General features: G+C 42.5%; 1 protein-coding gene across 1 annotated transcript in view; it reads left to right on the top strand.

Annotated features, from left to right (window-relative positions):
* Positions 1 to 10,024: 10,024 nt before the first annotated feature.
* Positions 10,025 to 20,743, top strand: part of LOC124622516 (zinc finger protein 236) — an 846,219-nt gene continuing 835,500 nt past the window's right edge. Inside the window, exon 1 of the mRNA XM_047148276.1 lies at positions 10,025 to 10,646. The gene's annotated coding sequence lies outside the window, so the exon portion shown is untranslated. The remainder of the gene's footprint in view (positions 10,647 to 20,743) is intronic.

Genomic DNA, 20,743 nt, shown 5'->3' with positions numbered 1-20,743 from the left:
GCCTTATATGCTCTTATTTGCAGTGGTTTTCTCTCGTTCCCCAGGTATTTTATTGACGCTTTCGACGTCCGTCTTAGAATAGTGCAAATTCCAAGTTTAGCCATTCGATGATTAGCCTTTTGAGGTTAGGCAATTAATCGATATACAACTTTAACGTTGGGACATGACATATTCTCTCTAGCCTTATGAAGTGAAAGGTTGTCAGTAAAAACCTGTTCCTTTTTCTCGCTGTTATATACCAGCAAATTTATAAAAGCACTTTTTGTATTCAATACAGATTATAACCTGAAGATGCACCTGTAATGGTCTAGAACAGGTTGTGTTGCCTAATGAAGGAACATGTATGGAGCAAATGAGGCCTTGAAGAATTTTCATTCATTTTTTTTAAGGATGTTTTAATATTGTTTTGGAGAATCAATGGGAATTTATTCATAGTACCAATTTGCAGTACAGTTGATATTTTGTTCTAGTATGTCATATTCTGTGGACTCTGCAATTTCATCCACTACAGGGAATTCACTTGCGACAGCTCGAGATAGAACCGTACCTCTATAATTATATGTTAAATCAGACACGGACAAGCCACAAGATGAAGAGGGGAACAGCTGTTCTGCCTAATATTTTTTACACGTTCACGATTTTTCCCAGCGATTTCTATTTTATTATCTTCGTATCTTAGAAGGTACTGAGATTGGAGATTGAAATCAGAGGGTGAGAAAGGGAATGACAACAAATGATCTAGAGTGCGGGCATGGAAGAAAGCAAAGAGGAGAAGGCAAGAACAGTCGTGTTTTACCGTGGTCGCCGTTTGTCCTAGGACGGCGCTCCCTTTTCCTAAGTCGGTGGCCAACACGAGCGGGGGCGGGCTTGGCCCGTGCTACTAGCCGTGCCGAAAACATGCGGCGGCGCGGTCCATTTCACTTGGCGTGGCGCCTCCGCCTCCACTCCACTTCTCCGGCATTCCTGCCGCCGCTCCATGTAACACAGGCGCCGCTGCACCGCCACGCACCTGCGTGTCGCATCGCTCGCTTCCCCCGCACAGATTTCGGAAAGCCTACGGGCCTTATCTGACTGCCCGGCTCTCCGCCTCTACGCCAACTCCTTGCGTCTCGCCTGCATCGCTACACCAGCATTTTTCCTGCTGGGCTGCGCATCACTCGAAGATTCCTCGAGATTCAAGTTCTTTTATCTGAGCGTGGCAGTGCTTCATGCCCTAAGTGCTAACTGCCAGAGGAAAAATATAAAATTTTACCATGTAAATCAGGGATGTCCAGCCTTTTAGCTTATGTATGTCGCCCTGGAAGGTGACGAGTATTTTTGTGCCGCCCATAATATAATTAACTCTAACAATAACCGCTGACACGGAGGAAAAAAAAGTGTCGACCAATGAGAGAATAGCACTGTGTGGCTGGAGTTTCAGACTGAAATTATTCAATTCGTGATAACTCTAGATTAACGGAATTTCATGGAATTTTTTTCCCCTGACGGATCGTGTGATAGATGCTCACTTCTTGGGCCGCATGCGGTCCACGGGCCGCGGGTTGGACACCCCTGATCTAGATGAACTAGACATGAAAGGAAAGTTGGAAAAACGCAGAAGCAAGCAATTTTGCGAACTAGATCAACTGCACATGCTAGGAAGGGACTACAAAAATTGTGCGTGGCACTGCAGTTTCTTGACGCTTATGTCATTTCAAGACCATAATATTTCCGCAGGGTCTTTTCCTCTGCTTTGAGTTTTATACTTCAGTGACTAACTTTCTTGTCAGACCTATTAACATAATACTGTGTTGTTCGTCGAAATGTTACCGCGGCTTCAGTTTTACACTAAGCTATGTGTTTTGCTGTAACTGCCGAGAGAGCTGATTCATAGCTCTAAAGAAAGCAAGGGTATACCAATCCAAAGTAGCAAGCTACCTAGTGGCTGACGATTTTTTCTCCATTTTCTCATACAATAATGCAATTATGATCGGAAAAGATAAGCAACGAGTGTGGCTTCGAAAGTACATAACTACGACGCTTTGAAAATGAGATACGCATGTGGCGGAAATTTTACAGCCTACAGCCCTAAACTATAAATTTTAAATGCATGGAATCAAGCGGTATAATCGTAATAGCCTTCATGATATAATGACTCTTTTTATTCTGTGGGCGACCGTTGATAAGTTACGTATATTTTAGAAAAAAACCTTACAGATAATTTTTACTTGCTAGCATCTTTTTGAGAGCCACGAAAAATTGTAAGCAACTATAATACCAGAAGTTATCTGCAAAAGTGTAATGGTCAGGTGATGTTTCATGACGTACCGTTTCATAGCGATATTTCTACTGACAATATGCCTACAGCGCAACAATAGCAACAACTTTGTTTCCTTAATATTACTGATTGCAAGAGTACCAGTACGTACTGTCATCACACTTTCGTAAACCACCTACCCGCCATGTAATTCTACGTCAGCAGTAAACTAGAAAAATTCCTTGTTAACTACTTTGTGAAAGCCTAAAACAAGGACTCTTCGGTATAGACATGTACGCAACGCATAGTTTTACTGATTCACGTTTTGGCGATATTAATTACATTTAAAAATGTAGTAGATGCAGTTGTCCACAAAAATTAGTTGCTATAAATATCAGTTATTATTAATTATGACAAAGCTGAAAAGCAACAAATTAAGATATAAACGTAATGTAATGTAAGTAAAAATGCTAAAATGTACTATGCCATATAAATATCTTGTTTTAAATTTTTATTCACATTTCAAATACGTGGTTTTAATCAAATTAATTATTTCATTAACTTATTTCTAAAAAAAGTACGACATTTGATTGTACAGTACTTCTCTTCACGACGCATATTGTCAGGTATGTTACTTTTAGTGTTAAGAATTATGGAAAAGTCAAACAGCATTCGTGAAAACAGAAACAACTGCAGTTGTGAGAAGTCTAAGAATATATTTTGCGTGCTTTTAAGGCTCCACAATTGTTATTGCCAAAAGACTTTGCTGTTTTAAAACAGTTAAGTCGCAAGGCTAAATTTACCGCCGTTGTAAATGGTTGACGTATTTTAATCTGGAAAAGTTCCTTATACGATCCAGCGAGGCTGTCTGTCGTCTAATAATGCTCTGTCAGGTAGTGTGAAAATAAATAATCCCCCAATTGCTACCAGTAAATTGCATTTTTTGGTAGAACACGCGTTCTCCGTAAGGCGTTGGCTATGAATTGCATTGTAATGGGAAAATACTTTTTCTAAAGTCGAAATATTGAAAATTTCATCAGCGACGTGATGCATAGAGTATTGTCGTATATACGTACTAATCGAACAGTTCACCGAAGAGCGTGTCCAGTAGTGTTGTCACTAGCATTTACGTCATTACTTGTTTTTCTGTTCCCCTGACGATTCTGGGACAGGACAGAAATGCTACAAAATTAACGTCGTTATTGTGCTTTATGTACCACCAATATTACCAATAAAATAGTATTACTAAACTATGCCACTAATGAGCTTAAAATGGCATTTGCGCCCTTACGAAACTAAGCGAAAAACCTGCCACTCTACCGCTGCTAGATCCATGCAAAAGCCTCAGAATTCCACAGTACTTTTTTACAGAAATTTACACAGGAAGCTAGTGACTGTGCAAAACAATTTCTTTCGTCTCCACTCAGCTTACCATACTTGTACTTTATAATGGATTTGTATAAAGATTATGTTTCCTTAAGTGGCGCGAAGAGACTGAGATATTTGTTTCAGAGTGTTTGTCTCCAGTCTTGGCGATATTTATTACGCGTGGTCGACGTCATAGAGAAGTCAATTGTGACTTATGTGGGCAGGCTAGAATCAGATTGCTTCTCTTGAACAATCGTATGCAGTCAATGTAATGTGTCAGAGATATAATTCCTGTCAAGTCACTGTTAGTGCTATGTCAGAGCAAATAATCTCAGCGTGACAAACAGTCTTTACAAACATTTCTCTAAATTCTATTTCACATAACGCACAAATTTACCGTATATTGGCGCCTAAGCACATTCAAGCTGTACGCGAATACGGAAGACAGCTTCTCTCTTTCGCACTTGCACGCTTCTTTCCCAGTACAGTTGTGATTTCCCATTAAGCACCGCTTTCTGCGTAGCTGAACAAGGCATCAGTAATTTTGTTTGTTCTAACACGACACTAAAACCTAAAATTTGCTCACAATGCCTGTCTGGAGATTCCTTCAGCACTCTACGATGGTTACCAGAGTTTCGTTGTACCGGTTCAGACTACTGACAAAGTGAAACAGTTTCTGTAGCTACTGCTGTAATGACAGCCACACAGATTAGTAAAGGCAACATTTTTAGTCTTTCTACATTATCTTTTTCAAATTTTGGATGAAACAGCGGTAAATCACAGACGCGCTTACGGCTACGATAAGCTGCCTCATTCGTTTCTGCTAAGTGCGACATATATCAGTACTTGCTGCTAAGTGCGACATATATCAGTACTTGAGAGATGACAGCGATGGAAAAATAAGAGCTTTCTCCTATCACTACTGCGTACAGTGTTTACTATAATTAAGGATTAATTTCTGTTGTCGGTACAATGGCAAAAATAAAAAAAGTGTCAAATTGTATTTTAGATGGTTGCTACTGCTTTATATCGCATCGCGGACGATTTATACCGAAAGTGAGTGATATCTTAAGGGTCTTAGCAATTTGAAGTTGATAGAGACGCGACGAAGTCTACCACACATTGTGATTATTTCTTCTTTTTCGTCCGGTCCAGCAGTAACTTCACATAACAGTAATGCTCGGCCAGCGTTCATAGGAATCCGCCAGTACCTTGACTGGACCTATCAGGTGTAGTACTGATACAAAGTACTGACAATGTAAACGGTTTGTGTGGCTATTGTTGTAATGACATCCAGATGGCAGATTCATAATGACAACATTTGCAGGCTCTCTACTCGATTTGTATTTAATTATGGATAACGTAGCTGTGAATCATACGCGCTAGCGGTTGCGAAAAGCTGCCTCTTCGTCTCGTTTCTGTGCGACATACATACAGTAATTGAGAGATGACAACGAGGAAAAATTAAGAAATTCGTCCTGAGACCACTGTGTGCAGGGTTTGCTGTAATTAAGGTCTGAATTCTATTTTCGCTACAGTGGCAAAAGTATACAAAGTGTCAGATTGCATTTTAGATGGTTGCTACGCTTTTGTATCGTATCGCGGACGATGAAAGTGAATGATACCTTAAGGGTCTTATCCATTTCACGTTGATAGAGATGTGATCTGTCACACATGGTGATTATTTCTTCTTTCTCGTCCAGTGTACCGATAATTTCACGTAACAGAGTATTCCTCGGCCAGGGTCCACCGGAGTCTGCCGGTAGCTTTTGACATTGGCCCTATACGGCGCAGTTGTCGCGTATCGCCGGTGTTTCGAACGCCTGGAGCGGGGTCGCCGCGAGGCCCGGGGTTTTTGGCGGCAGCTGGAGCCGTGTTAATTCGGAGCGGCGACAAGAGATGGATGAGGAGCGCCCGCCACAAAGACAGCGGCTGACACCTGATTGGCAGGCGGGCGCGACTGATGGATGGACACGTGCGGCGCTTATCTGGTGCGGCCTTTTGTCCACGAGGGCCTCCAATTTCACGGCGCGCGTCTTCTCTGGGGGCGAGCAAACAGCCGCCTTCCCGGAACCGACGACTGGAATGCGTCGCGACCCGCACTAAGTTCTCCGAGTGGCAGGAACAGACCAACTAACAAGGCACTCGCCTGCTCTATTCCACGCCGTGGCCTCCTCAGAAAACGGCAATATTCAACGCGGCAGAAGTGCCATTCAGGACGACACGGGAACGAAATAACCATTGTCACCCTCCTCTCCAAACTGAAAGGAAAAAGAACGCGATAATGTTACTTGTTCAAAGACTAGAGCATTATTGGCGGTATCTACGTTATCTTGAAGAGGCAGTCTTCGTGATACAACACAGGAATGCGTTTCATGAGGTAAATTATACAGCGATTTGACTGTAGAAAAAGTTGCTGGTAAAGGTATTTATTCCTCAGCAGAAGACGAACTGTACATCAGCGTAAAATATGAATACCAGAAATTAAAAAAAAAATCCTGTTTCTTCCAATAATAATCGCTTCAGTTTATTTGGCAATGCCAATCTGGAGATTCCTTCAGCACTCTACAATAGTTCCCAGAGTTTCGTTGTACCGGTTCAGAGTACTGACAATATGAAACAGTTTCTGTAGCTACTGCTGTAATGACACAGGAATGCACAGTAGTGGGTAAAAAATATGCGTTTCATGAGGTAAATTATACAGCGATTTGACTGTACAAAAAGTTGCTGGTAAAGGTATTTATTCCGCAGCAGAAGACGAACTGCACATCAGCGTGAAAGATAAATACCAGAAATTAAAAAAAAGAAAATCCTGTCTCTTCCAACAATAATCGCTACAGTTTATTTGGCAATGCACTGTGATGGACTCGAGGAAACTAACGATGCTAAAACTCTTGATCTCTTTGATAGGGCACAAAACTAATATGCAATGACTCGCAGTAAATATAAGCACCAGGAGAAAAGCAAAGATTCATCTGGAAAGCGGAATCATGTATACATTGCGACTTTTTCTTGTGCTCTCAAGAAAACTTAACAGTTCTCAATAAAGTACGTCTCAGTCCACAATGTAGGTATGATCTGCCTGGAAATATTTTAGGACGCGATAAAATGAAAAGCAGAAGAAAAAAACTGGTTGAAGTGCTCAGGCATGAAAAGACGACTGTTTCAGCAGTGACAGAAAACTGAAATTTCACAGAGATTCACTGGCCCGATGTTGTCACAGGTGTTGGCCTAAAATGCGACAGATGTTGACGGTGTAAGGAAATTCACGAACAGTTTGGGGCTTTATCTGCAAGTATTTGCGTCCTTAAAGGAGGAAAGGGTGGCGAAAATTTATTTAGTGCGGAAATGAGATTTGGTACATAGTCGTGACGATTTCTTTAGCTACACACGTTCGAGAACTTGTTTGGAATTTCCTCCTAAACTATGTTTGTATTACAACGTATACAGATAGAGGAGGTGGTGCGGTTACCAAAATTACCTACGAAACCCACGTGGTAAGCTTGAGATGACGTACAAACATGAAGGGAGAAGGTTCATGACACTTTTTATTTTTGTTTTACTCACACCACGAGGGCGATCACGTAGATTCCAATACCTACAGTAAAAAGTAAGATTTTTCCAGAAATATTTTGGTATAAACAAAGGTAAGGTTGCCAATACTGAAACACGACGGAATACGAAATGGGCAAATACATCTGTTTTATTTCCTTTTTTTGCTTTTTTTAAGGTAAGACTTAAATTGGCAAGATTATTAAAATTTTTGGGATGCTCTAGGATGTAGTAGGAGCGAAAGAACTTCAACAAAAGAGGACTGGCGAACATTTGCCTTTTTTTTGCCGGGAAAAGAGTCCGTGCTCACGACGCTGGTTGTGTATCGTAGCTACAGAAAAGCAAAATGCCTTCTGTACAGTGAAACCGTCTCACGTGGCGCGGTTTATTCTGTCGCACTCACACAACGTAAATTTCCGTGTCGTTGCGATTATTGCCACGTTTACCTAAGAAAGAAAGTCGTCACGCGTTTTGCATTGGATTAGGGGTTATCTGCTTAAGATCGCCGACGGTAATCGGCAGTTTACGGCAAAGCGAAGCGTTCCATTCCCGACTTTAATTTTTGCTGTTTGACTAAAACTAATAAGCATATCGCGAGAGCTGCTAGGCATGTTGGGGCGGAATTGACAATATTGCTAAAATTATTAGTAAGTCAGAAAAACAACGATGTAGAAAGATTTCGCCTGTGAACTGTAGAGGCGCATTTTTATAGTTCTTTTTTGTTTGCTTGAAAACGGGAGTATATTCACGATGCTGATTATAAATCTCAGTAGCTACAAATAAGCAAAATGTCTGTCTATAGTAAAGCGGCTGATGTACTACAATTTATTCTGGCCGGTTTCGCACAGCCTAAAATTCTTGGTTGTCGCGGTTATCAAAATGATTGCAATGACGCGTATATCGAATAGACAACGATGTCACGAGGGTTGTGTTGAATTAGGGTTAATTGCGTTACGCAATCCATCACCCTTGCACCTTTTTAGTTTACTGATATGAACTTAGTATATATCAAAATAATTGTCTAAGACTTCTCCATTATCTAATATATGTTTTCTGGAATTTACCTTGCTGTTTCAGTTTTTATGACGATAAGTGCGTTAAATATGGCGCAAACGTAAACGTTAGGTTACGCTACCGGTCTATCTGTTACAACAACCTAAGTTTGGCGATCGCATTCGTTGGCTTTGCCAACTCAAAAGTCAGAGCTAACGTAAGTATCGGGCTATGCTACAGACGAGATTGTCATCACAACCGAGATTTCAGGGGGGATCCAATATCAGTATCAACCTTCTAGCCAAAACGATGGCAGTGATAGGCAGCAACAGAAAAGCGAAGCGGTCTCCGAAAGTAGAACCGGTATTTTTTTTGTTTGCGAAACGTATCCACTCAGTAAAACTACATCGCGTAGCTGGTTGGTTTCATACGATCTAAAATTCTAGGTTGTGGCAGCTGCAGAAAGCTTTGCAGCGCGACAGACGTCCAATAATCAACGACATTACGGGACTTGCTTGTCAGCGGTATACAGAAAACCGAAGAGGTCTTCAGCAAGTAAATTGCTCCGTACTCGAATTTATTTTTAGGAATTTGATGGAAACTGAAGAGCGTGTGTAGTGGAGGGCTGGGTAAACGTTAGAAGACGGTAAAGACCGGTCTTTCTTTGGCGTCACATTCGTTGGCTTCGTTAACTCACAAGTCAGAGCTAATCTAGATCTCGGGCTATGCTACATATCAGACTATCACCACAACCGAGATTTGAGGGGGATCAAATATCGCACTCCAGCCAAAACGACGGCTGTCATGCAGCTACAGAAAAGCGAAGCGGCCTCCGAAACCGAGAGTACTTTGCTGACTGTATATCGCTGGCAACAGTCATGCAAAATGCGTTTACACAGTAAAACTGCCTCACATCGCACGTTTTACACTGGCCGGTTTCGTACAATCTAAAATTCTAGGTTGTCACGCTACTGAAAGCTTTGCAGTGCCACAGATGCCCAATAAGAGACGATATCACGCGGTTTGCTTGAAAACTACAAAGGTGGTCAGCGGTCTACAGAAAATCGAAGCAGTCTACAACAAGTGAATCGCTCAGTATCCGAATTTACGGAAACTGGAGGGCGTGTATAGTGGAGCGCTGGTAAGCATGTGGCGTGTGGCGTGGCGTTATCGCCGGCGCTGCGCCGCGTCTCCACGTGAGCGGCGGTCCGCACGTGTGCGCGCGCGCTACATTGCATCGACCTGCGCGACCTACAGCTCCCAGCCATGTGCTCGGCGCGCGACAACAAAAGGGCCCGCCCGGTTCTCCCCCGTGGCCCCGTCACTCAAGTGTCACTCACAGCACAAAGAGGAAGCCGGCGGGCGCGCCGCGCCGGGCCGGCGCAAAAATCGAAACTCCGCGCCGGGGAAGGAACACAGGGCCGCGTACTTACATTTCATGCGTTTCGGACAGTCCTGCTTCCTCCTCGGCATGGCTGCAGCGGCGGCGACGACGACGACCTCCGGCACTCGGGCAGCTGACGGCTGTCGGCGAGCCAGTTGTGACGGCAAGTGTCAGTTTCAGCAGCGCTTCATCACCATGACGACGGACGCCCGCGACAAACACTGAGCTGTGTAATTACTCTTCCACTCTCCCCTACACTTTTCGTTTCTCTCTCTCTCTCTCTCTCGCTCTATTTTTGCCCCTTTTCCCTGCCTCTCCTCTAGTTTTCACCGATTTGTCATAGTGACGCCACACATCACGCGTCGCTTCTCACTCGCGCGGGGAAACCCCCCCACTCCGCAGAGAGCGCGGCACGCAACAATCACATTAAAGCACAGAGCGCGCCGGTGGTGGTGGTAGTAGCTCCTCCTCGGTCACCTGCGCGCCGACAACTGAGCGGCGTGGCGTGGCGACGCAACGCTGGCCGGCTGTGGCGGCGGCGGCGGTGGCGACGGCGGGGCGAAGCGGTCAGCCAGCCTCGACAGACACTGACTGACTGACTGACACGGCTCCGCTACAGTAGACAGGCGGCCGGCGGGCGGACAGATAGACCCAGGCCGGCCGACCGGGCGGCGCAATCACCAGCCACTCCGTAGTCCGCGCGCGCGCTGTCTCTCTCTCTCTCCCTCCCCCTTTCTTTCTCTCTTTCTCACTCGCACGCCCTCCCCTCTCCCTCTCTCTCACTCTCGACACCTTCCCCCCTCTCTCGCTCACTTCGTGCTCCCTCACGCTCCGCGCGGCTCCCGCTGTCAACTCCTCGTCACCGAGTATTCCGAAAATCTAAACGTCGTCGCGTAGCAAACACCGCCACCGCGCGCTGCCGCGGTGCGAGTAACCTCATGGGTCTGCTGGTGACGTCACGCGTGCTGGGCGGAGCTTGCGCCAGTCACCGCCCATCCCTTCCCCTCCGCTCCCCTCCACTGCGCGGCCAGTCCATTCGATCACAGCGAGAGGGGGTTAATACAGTGCTACGAGAAGCATTTCCCCGAGTTTTTCCTGACCTCGAAATCACAGGTAAGTGATACTACATTATTTCTGGTGTCACAGTGATCGCAGTTAGCGTATTTCCTCCCTGTGAATCTTTCTGCTGCTGACATACGTCGTGTGAAACGTTACTCGTGTCATTTCACTCGCTAGCGGGCGTCCATGTTGGGCACCGTATATTGCTCCGCAAGCGAAACAGATAGCTTCTGATAACCGGTGTTTATCATTTATTCCGACAACACCAGATCATCAACTCAGTTCAATTTTTGCTCGTTTGCCTTGAAAGACGACGTTATCTCTTTTTACTAAGCAGTTAGAGGCAACATAACCTCAACTCGTAGCAGCCTGGGTTGGTCGGAGCGGCGGTAGGCGGCGCTGAGAATACCCGAGCTCCCGCTCGCGAGGCTAGCGCTAAGATTTATGTTGTGTTTGCCGCGCCCGGTGCCAGGTGGCAGCAGCGTCCGAGACAGAAGAACATTTAGAGGCGGGCCCGGGCCAATAGCGGCGCGACGCTCCAGCGGTGCATTGATTGGCGCACGTTTGGATTACGATTGCCTTTTTTTTGTTAAGTGCACATGTGTTTTACTGTCACAACAATACACATCTTTCACCAGTATGATTACGATACTGTAGCGAAAGAAATAATTCGTGAATGTCGGAACTGACGTAGTTTCATGTGTAAAAAAAGTGTGAAAGTTACTATAAATGTGCTTTTAAGCGAAGTGACATTAATAGTGAGCACGGTGTCGAACTTGTTGGACAGTTTCCGAGCATTTCTTCAGTTCTTGTCATTCAGATACTGTTTTCCGTGTGCGATCGGAATGACGTGATCGTTTTTGCGTGTTATTCATATGGTGTATTTTGTAATGTTTTTATTTTCGTTGTCTCTAGTTGTTTAAAATGCGTCTTTACCAGGGTTTAGTAATCTGTAGCTTCGGAGTTAATATTTTCGTCACACACGAAATCACTGCAATAATTAAAATCTCTCTTTTTAAGAAAAGTGTATCACGCTGCGTCTATTTGCATTATTTTTGTGTATTAGTACGTTTGAAAATATCCGCTACTAAGAATATTTGACTTTGAAACAGCTTTACCACAATTAAGAAATAAATTAGAATTTATAGTTTCGCGCAGCATCTTCACGTGAGCAAACTTTATACCAGTAATAATTTTGTTTTGTTTTAAGAAACTTTCATAGAACAAAGCGGGTTATGAATCAGATTATTTGTCATGCGTTGCAGTGTTCATCGCATTATTTCGTGTTGAAACTGTTTGCATTTTTAATATATCATGATTAGTTACGCTTCATAGTCATTCTCACATTTTAAACGTATGGGGTTTTCCTTTCCTAAAGTTTTTCTTTAAATTTGGATACCAATAGACGTCTTGTCAGAATCCTTAACGTGTCATAAATTTAGAAGCATTGCCAACATGCGATAATCGAAACCAAAATATTCAGAGAATGAACCAGTCCATTGTTTGTGAATTATGTTGGTTGATCTTACACAGTATAACGTACGGCCAAGAATAAATTCTTTGTTACGGCCTATTTTCCCAAAACCACATGCTCGTGCATGGTCCTTGGTTAGTACTTAGACCTTCACGAAAAGAAGTTCTTTCACTGTAAAAAATAAATAACAACATAGCCCGTCAACAAGGCAGGTGAAGTTTTTCTTGGGATATTTTGTGGTGAATCACGTACAAATGTGGTTATTAACGTCTTCTGTGAGAACAAACATCTCAAATTGTGGTGTATATTTATGCAGGATAATCTTGTGGATCAACTGTCAAAATTTTATCAACGGAACGCGACACTGGTCACGTGTGGAGCGCTTGCGTTGAAATTTATATTCTAAGGCTCATAGGAAAGATCTTAATTTTTCTTTGCGAACTCTGATTTTTGCCGTTAGCTTCTTTTGAATTGTAATGTGTTCCTTTTGTTGCCAAACCAAAGGACGTGATTGAAAACTTTAGTATAAAATCTGATGCAGCTCGCTAATTATTATATTTTTTTGTTTGTGTGTTACATTGTCTCCCAGTAAGGAAACTGAAGCTTTTTCTCAACAGTGCTTTCAATAGAGAGCGCTTGCACACGCATTTCTATTTCTCAGAAAACTAGACTCTACGCGCTTTCTCTCCTTAAATTTTTCTAAATGGTGTGGTTGTGTTACAACAAATGTTGCAGATAATTATAACTGCTACTAGACTGTTGTCGAACAGTTTTACGCTGGAGGTGGAAATAAAAATATTGAAACAATTTACCGTCTGCATCGAGACCACGCTTGGAGTGAATGATTACTTCAATCGGTGGAGTTCTTTGCTTCTCAACAGGGGAAGAGCACCACATAGTTGACACTGGAAGAGTGTGTATGATACACAGATACAATGTTGGTGACAACTCTCAGCAGTCGTATACACAGGGCGATTTTTACTTTTCTAAGTAAGCATCGGTTGAATTTTCTTAGTGCAGTATTGCACAGAGAGAATGTTGGGTTATCCGAATTACACAAATATATCTCCTGTGCTGCTTGAATCATATCTTGGCACCGTCATCGGGCATGAACAGCAAACCAGATGCCTTTCATACCAGAAAAGCAGGTATTTTTAGTGGTAAGAAAATAGGGTCGTTTGCCTCTCTGAAGGCTCCTCCAGAGAAGTCATAATAGTATTACACGCGGAATGTATAGCCTTCCTTTTGGTGTTAAGTATTTACTGCTGAATTAGTGTACATGGGCTGCACGACGAAAACAAATTCACAAATTTATCACTTTAACGGGAATATTATAACATTATACGGTGCTACAGAAATGACAGCTGTGCAGTAAACAGCTAAAATAAATCCAGTTTTTTGTTTACAACGTCGACGTTTTGAAATAACGATTTCTACTGGGAGGCTGTGTCCGAATTCTTCCATTACAAATGATTCAACATCTGCATAATTCATTTTGATAATGATAAAAAAGAGAATCAGTGAATTTAAACTTGAACTGCCAAGTATTTATCCCGCTGCTTATCGTGAAGTCGATGTTCGTCAACAGTTCGGAAGCATTACTATATTGCTTGCAAAGGGAAACAATTGATACCACTGAGCATTTTATTTTTCACGACTGCGGCAACATTTTTGTTTTCGGTTTGAAATTTGTGGCATCAGTTTCCTGTAATTCCAAAATAAAATAATATGATTTCTCATTGTTTGAATATGTCGACAAAAATTGCTCTGTACCAGGTTTCAGAAAACATGTCTGTGAAGAAGAAGTAAGCTTCCACTAAGATAATTTTGCATGCAGCTACTTCAATAAGCGGGGAGGAAAATATTAAAGGTCTTCGATTTGTTAGTTCTGATTTCTGTGCTTTAAATTAAATTGGAAGAACAAAACATCATCAATAGACTTTTTGTGTCAGAAGTGTACAGTAACAATGCAAATCATTGGGACAAATTGAAGAGACCGACTTCGTCGACGAATACCGACATAATTACGATAAAAATACACTGTTTTGCGAAGAGATTGCTCTAGACGTAAGCACGTTTATATGAATGTAGTGCGTGACTTTAACCCGTAATTGTTTAGTGAGAATAGAAACAATAACCAATACAGTCGCCGTATCTTTTATTCATACTGTGTTTCGAATCCATGCTCCATTGTCAAGCCATCATAAGTATACGTAGCAGCATGTAACAGAAGCGGACGACGATGAATAGAATTCTACTTTCATGATCTGTCGACGCACTATCAATACAAAGCGATATCAAAATTATTTTTATCTCAGTAATAAGCACGAGTCTTACGATGAAATATTTTATTCAGTGTAGTACACACTTTCAAATTTATGATTGGAAACCCCAGATCTTTATCAGCATTCCGTCGACAGGAGGATTGTTTTTCACTATTCATTTCACGCTACAAACCACCTCGCTGTTATTTTAACGCTAAGTGTGTTTGAGCAAAGGAGGTTATAAAACCGGAATTCATCGCTGGACAGTATTTCTAGGAATTCACCAACTATACTTTTATGTGGTGAGAGGTACCTGTTGGACAAATTCTATAAGACCATCGTCCGTTTTTGCGATCGACGTACTGTTTTCCTTATATGCATATTTTTTGCGTGGGTGGGGGGGGGGGGGGGGGGGGGAGATGCGAGGCACATGCCTTGCAGGAGCTATGAACTGGTACCGATGCCTTGTGAATCCTTATCTTACAGTACAGACTGGAATGCAGTCCTGTCTTCACAGACCTAATTCAGTTGTTATATTTAACAGTCGATCAATGAAGAATGGAATGACAACTTAGGTTACATACCAGTTCCGATACTTGCCTAAGTTATTTAATGTTTAAGCTAGGCTCAGGCCGAATCTTCTGCTCCAGATTTTAGCAAGTCTTCACTGTTCAATTCATAACAGAAACTCTCCATCTAGAATTGGCATTGGAAATAAATTGTGCTAATACACAGTCTCATATCTGGTCTTACTAATAATAAAATACATAACTGCCTTACGCTCTACGCTGTTGTGCGCTGTATTTTTCCAAACCAAATGTTGTTCTTCTGATTTTCAGTCCGAATACTGATTTGATGCAGCTGTAGACGCCAGGCTATTCAGTGCAAGTCTCCTGCATAGCCCGGTGCAACCGAGATCAACTTGACCTTCTTACTGTAGTAAAGCGTTGGTCTGCCTCTGGTATTTTTACCCGCTCCCCCACACTTTCCTCCATACTTCCTACCATCTATTCTTTGACGCATCAGTATGTATCCTATCAACCGATCCATTATTTTAGTGAAGCTGTGCCATAAATTTATTTTCTCCTCAACTCTATTCAGTAGCTCTTTAATTAGTTATCCGATCTCCCCTCCTAATCTTCAGCATACACCTGTGTCACCGTGTTTAAAACACTGTATTTTCATCCAGTCTGTTTTGTTTGTAGCCGAGGTTTCACTTTTGCTTAAGGTACATTATAGACAAACACTTACAGGAAAGACTTTCTAACACTTAAATTTATGTTATTTAATTCTTTGGAATGTTGTACTGGAAACGTCAATAATTGTTCAAATGGTTGTTTTGAAACTGACAAATATTTATTTCATTTGGAAAAGTATTCTTACTACTGTCAGCCTCCATTTTTCTTCTGGTATTGTCATTTTATTTTGCTGCCCAAATGCCGGCCGCGGTGGCCGAGCGGTTCTAGGCGCTTCAGTCTGGAACCGCGTGACTGCTACGGTCGCAGGTTCGAATCCTGCCTCGGGCATGGATGTGTGTGATGTTCTTAGGTTAGGTTAGTTAGGTTCAAGTAGTTCTAAGTTCTAGGGGACTGATGGCCTCAGAGCCATTTGAGCCATTTGCTCCCCAAATAGCAGTACTTGTCTTCTACTTCCAGTGTCTCATTTCCTAATTTAATTTCCTCAGCACTGTCCGATTTAGCTCGAATATATTTCATTACCTTTATTTTATTGAAATTCATCTTATTACCTCCTTTCAAGACTCTCACCATTCCGTTCAACTGACTCCCTAAATCTTTCGCGGCCACTGACAGAATTTCAGTGTCATCGCTAAACTAGGATTTTTTTTCTCCTTGAACTTTAATCCCCCTTCCAAACTGCTCCTTAGCCTCCATTACTGCTCTCTTTCATGTTCTTCGCATCTTATATCCGCAGTTCGGTTTCTGCACAAGTAGACACCGTTCCGCCCTCTGTATTTCATCTTTACTACCCTTAGGATTTCAAAGAGTGTGTTGCAGTCATCGTAGATAAAAATTCTCTTAATTTAGAAATGCTGTAAATGTAAGTGTGTAATTCTCTGCCTCGTGATGACTGGGAGTTGTGTGATGTCCTTAGGTTAGTTAGGTTTAAGTAGTTCTAAGTTCTAGGGGACTGATGACCATAGATGATAAGTCCCATAGTGCTCAAAGCCATTTGAACCATTTTGTAAGTGTGTAAGATAAGTCGGAGTCAGTATTGTCTTACGTGTTACTACATTTCTACGGAATACAAACAAATTTTTACTGAGATCGGTTTCTGTTAGTTTTACCACTCGTCTGCAAAGAATTTGTGTCAGTGTTTCGCAACCATGGTGTATTAAATTGACGGTTCAGTAACATTCACACTTGCCAGTACCTGGCTTTTTTGGAATTTGTGCTATTACATTCTTGTTGAAGTCTTAAGCTATTTCTCAAGCTCAAGTATTTATGGTGTTAGTTTGCCATATTCTGGGACCCTGAGTCACTTGAATGCAACTCACTACCATCTGCGCATTTCACTTACATTGCATATCTCAGCACCTTTTTCTGAAACCATCTGTCCGGTTTGCGCCGGTACTACTGCTGTTGTTTTTGACATAACATTTTTGTAGGTTTAAGCTGTTTATTACATTTTCTCTCCGCAGCGTGTGGAAGGCTTTCCGTATTAGTACTGTAATTCAGTCAGACTGAAGTTGGATGGCATGGAGTTAAGGAAAATTCCAGCTTTGTAAGCTTATCTATTTAATTCTACCATACCGGTCACATCCAGTCATTCCTTGATTTATTTACTCTTATTTGTTTTCAGTAACTGTTGTAGCATTTTAGCCCTCGCAAACAGGTGCCCTCCTGGTGACTGTCTTTTCTAAATTGCAGTATCAGTCACAACTGCCCCTTCCCATTCACCCAACTTGTCGTATTTCCAGCTGCCACTCTCGTTTTCATGCCCTGCTGGGACAGCAGAGAGGCACGTAATTAACTGGCATTAAGGTAGGTTCCGGTTAGCTTTTTTTAGTGGGAGTTTTGAGGAAACACGCTATATGCACCTCGCAAAAAGTGTCTGCACTGCGTGATTGGCAGGGATTGTCATGACGCGCAGTCGCGCCGTGCATACTATCTTCTGCCCGCCACTAGAGGCCGGATTCCCACGTGAGGGAGATGTTCACTGCAGGACGTATGTTTACATTTAATTTTGGAGTAATCACGTTAAGACATCTTGAATGTTCAGTTTTCAAACATGCGCGTTATTTGGTTCTTCATCAAACGCTTAAACATGCGGGTGGCGTGTATAGTAAACGTTTGATATATATCGCAAGTGATTTTCGGCACGTTTTGATACTACTCCTTATCGAATGATGCTTAACTGAGCTTTTACGTTTAATACTAACTTGATGAGAAGGGACTACCTAAAGAAGACTGACTAATACAACTGTTTTCTTCTTCTTCCCATTAATCGATGACATTCAATTATCAAGAGAGATAACTCTGTAGTCTGCTCATTGAGTTTAAATCCCATTTTGCCTTTCTGACTAAACACAGCCCGACTTCTACTGATAAAATTTCGGCGGTAGTATAGGGATATTTTCTGAATATTTTGATATATGGGACCCGTTGTCTCTGGTGACTCGTTACAAAGTAATAATGTATGGTCAAATTATGATTTATTGGGTCTTCTACCCCAGTTACATAAATTTCTGTGAGAATACCTTCGAAACAGTTAAAAAGCCTGTAATATGCAGTTACCGTAACATACGACACAAAATACAGAGGCCCCATCTCGTGGTCGTGCGGTAGCGTTCTCGCTTCCCGCGCCCGGGTTCCCGGGTTCGATTCCCGGCGGGGTCAGGGATTTTCTCTGCCTCGTGATGGCTGGGTGTTGTGTGCTGTCCTTAGGTTAGTTAGGTTTAAGTAGTTCTAAGTTCTAGGGGACTTATGACCACAGCAGTTGAGTCCCATAGTGCTCAGAGCCATTTTTTTTGAAAATACAGAGTAATGCAACAACCTACAGGCGAAACACACACACTTTTATCACAGGATGTTCAATCAGCACCGCAACTGTGCAGTACAGTCGAGACAAATGCAGACCGGTTCCCTTAGAAATATTGTTCACCAGTTGACCTGTCCATACTGCCATTCGCTTGTCTGATGAGTTAGAGACCCCTATTTGTCTCGAAGGATCGCATCTATTTACATCCATACATTTTATCTAACACGCGGGGTCGCGAAAATGATTTCATGGTAGGGTTATGATTATACGAGGGTTGGAACTTTAATAGTGGCAAATATTTATTTACAGCTCGTACAAAATATATGTGTTTCAAAGTTTTACTGACCTTCAGAGCAGTCACCAGCAATGTGCATAACCCGTTGCCAGCGATGTGGAAGTCGTAGGATGCTCTTAGCAGTGCCAGTTGTGTTGACAGTTCGAGCGGCGCGGTCTATTGCCTGACGTATTTGTAGCAGTTCTGAAGCGAATGCCGTGAAGCGTTTCCTTCAGTTTAGAAATCGAGTTGAGCTCATGAGGGCTTAAGTCAGGGGAGTGCAGTCGGTGGCATAGCACTTAGCAGCCCTGTCAGTCAAACAAATCAGTAACAGCTTGCACTGTACGTGCTTGAGCGTTGTCCTGCAAAATGATGGTCAGGTCCTGCAGAAAGTGTCATCACTTCTGTCTCTAAACTGTTCATTTATGCAACACAACCTACGACCAGCTTAGAGACAGAAGCGATGACACTTCCTGCAGGACCTGACCACCATTTTGCAGGACAATGCTCAAGCACGTACAGTGCAAACTGTTACTGATTTGTTTGACTGATGGTGCTGCTAAGTGTTATACTACCTACTGAACTCCCCTGACTCAAGCCCTCGTAAGTTCAACTCGATTTCTAAACTGAAGGAAACACTTCACGGCATTCGCTTCGGACCTGCTACAAATTCGTCAGGCAATAGACCGCGCCGCTCGAATTGTCAACACGACTGGCACTGCGAAGAGTAGCCTACGACTTCCACATCTCTTACAACAGGTTATACACAATGCTGGTGACTACTTTGAAGGTCAGTAAAACTTTGAAACACTTATCTATGTTGTACGAGCTGTAAATAAATAGTTACCACTAGTTAAGTTCCAACCCTCTTATATACCTGACATTGTATCGGCTTGTGGCGATTTGCGGTAGTGTGGACTCTGAATAAACTTTCAAACGCCAAGATCGCTAATAAGGCATTTATTAGGCCTAGATAACCGGTTTCGGCAAGGCTATTTCGCCGTCTTTGGATCTTATGTTTTATAACATACATCATTTTTTTCATTGGCACCTCAAGTGGTGTTACAACACGCTCACACGTGTCAGTGTATTAAATTTGCGTTTGACAAGCCGATCTCTAGTGACGTGTATACGTCGTGTAATACACCTGCAGCACAGATGCAAAAGATGATGTAGTCTTATAAAACATTAAGACCCGAAGATGGTAGTATAGTCTTCCCGAAACCGGTTATCGAAGTCTAATAAATAAATTCTTTAATACCGATCCTTGCATTTGAAAGTTCCTTCAGACTCCATACGGTCGTGAGTGTTGCGTACTGTGTTGCTTATTGCTTCATTTGCAGAATATGAAATATGCTGGTTGGGGTCATTTTGGGAAATTTTGCTGTGGGGTCTGATTTACTGATTCCATTGTTATGCTTGAGCTTCAGAGGACGGTAAGGGAGTTGTGTTGAAAATTTTTCGTCGCTATGCCTAAATGATATGAGGGATTTTGTCAATGTTTACTGTTTTTCATTGCTGTCAACGTACAACTAATGCTTCAGGAAAAACAAAACCAGTTGCAGAACTGAGCTGTACCGAATGAACGCGTGAGGTCGAAGAGTAAAGTGACTGGAACAAACTGGTGGTTAAACAAGACACACAGCGTTTACAGTCGACACTTCTACTGTTGTGTGGATATTTTCAGCGCAGTACGCTTACAAAAGTAAATGGGGTTCAGAATGTTCAAATATGTGTGAAATCTTATGGGACTTAACTGATAAGGTCATCAGTCCCTAAGCTTACACACTACTTAACCTAAATTATCCTAAGGACAAACACACACACACATGCCCGAGGGAGGACTCGAACCTCCACCGGGACCAGCCGCACAGTCCATGACTGCAGCGCCTTAGACCGCGCGGCGGTAAATGGGGTAAGAGATCAAAGGAAATGCAATGGCTCAGAAACAAGCTGCAGGAGACACGTCTTCCTTATGCTAAAATACTCTGAAGATACCACTGAACAACCTCTGAAATTGTATTGGTGGAGTCCGGGCCACACACAAGACCTGTACGTACAAAACAACACATGTACAATAACACGTACCGAAAACAAACAGAATAGATACAAAGTGAAACACCAAAATAGTTCACGTCAG

This window comes from Schistocerca americana, chromosome 1 (assembly GCF_021461395.2).
Source record: "Schistocerca americana isolate TAMUIC-IGC-003095 chromosome 1, iqSchAmer2.1, whole genome shotgun sequence".
Taxonomy (NCBI): domain Eukaryota; kingdom Metazoa; phylum Arthropoda; class Insecta; order Orthoptera; family Acrididae; genus Schistocerca; species Schistocerca americana.
This window is presented reverse-complemented; position numbering and strand designations above follow the sequence as displayed.